Genomic DNA, 1452 nt, shown 5'->3' with positions numbered 1-1452 from the left:
AATGTGCTTTACACGATTGATGTATGTATGGATTGTGATAAGAGTTGTATGAGCCCCTAATAAAACGATTAAAAATTTTAAAAAATGTTGGACATTGAATAAAGAAGACTGAAGAAGAACCGACGCACTAGAATTGTGGTGCTGGAGAAGACTATTGAAAGTACCGTGGACTGCTGAAAGACAAGCTGATCTCTATGGGGAAAAGTACAGCCAGCGTGCTCCTTGGGGGCAAGGCTGGTGAGACTTCTAGCTTGCACACTTTGGACATGTTTTCGGGAGAGACCAGTCCCTGGACGAGGACATCATGCTTGGAAAAGGAGAGGGGCAGGGAAGGAGAGGAAGGTCCTCGGGAGATGGACTGACACAGTGGGATAATTGTGAGACTGGCACGGGGCCTGGCAGTTGTGCATAAAGGTCGCTGTGAGCTGGAACTGACTTGATGGCACCTAACAACAACAGCAGCATGCGGGGCGGCAGCAAGGAGTCAAGAAGGCAGTGTGTATAAATGCCTGGCCCATAGCCGGTGGTCAGTAAATGGAAGCGGGGTGGGGAGATACTATTTTCAAAAGATATTTCAACCTTAAACTTACATAGCACGCTCTGTGTTTTGCATTGATTTAAATCACACTTATTCCATCATAGCAATTACTTCGAGTTTTTTTTTGAAAATCCTAAACACTTCAGGTTAAGCTAACGGTGCCAATGAGGCTGTTTTCAATTGGCTGTGATGGAGAGCCCATTCAAATCCTATTCAAAACAAAAAAGAAGGAAAAACAACAACAACAACAACAATGAGTGGAAAGCAAGCATATTCTAGCTCAAATACTGTCCCCCTGCTGCCTTCAGGTAAGGTTTGATCCAGGCTCCAAACAAAACTATCAGGTGTCCCCTCTTCCTCTTGAACAGGCCCTTATGGTATGGCTACCAGTAACTTCAGACGGAGATCCTACCAGCCTAACAACTCCCTATAGAAAGAGAGCGTGTTTTTCCATTGCAATATCAGACACGATCCATGTCAGAATCCACTTTGCCTCATTTGGATCCACATGCCTATCTCTGAACTGTGGCCAGAAGCAGAGAATCTGCAGACTGGCCAGTTGTAGACTATGAGAAGGCCAGGGAAGGACGGTAAACTGCCCCTGGAATGGGGTTTCCTACAGAGAAAAGGGGTTATGCTTTCGGAAAGGGTGCAGGAGAGATTTAAATAACGGTCCCTGACTCTTGAAACTCCCCATAGGATCAAAATAAACCCCATAAGATGAGACTTTTGAAAGATTACTCACTGTAATTCTTGCAAAACTCAATGCAGATGCCATAGCTGACTACTTCAATAAAAATGTCACCCTGCCTCGTCAGCCTTGAAGCAGGAACACTGCCAGCAAAGCATGGGGAGGGTGGTGGGACTCACAGGGATTGAGAGGCCCCAGTGGGGTAGTGGGGTCTGATGGGCTG

Source organism: Echinops telfairi, unplaced genomic scaffold (assembly GCF_000313985.2).
Source record: "Echinops telfairi isolate 266 unplaced genomic scaffold, ASM31398v2 ScPeMD7_7468;HRSCAF=8506_0, whole genome shotgun sequence".
Taxonomy (NCBI): Eukaryota; Metazoa; Chordata; class Mammalia; order Afrosoricida; family Tenrecidae; genus Echinops; species Echinops telfairi.
Note: the sequence above shows the minus strand (reverse complement) of the source record.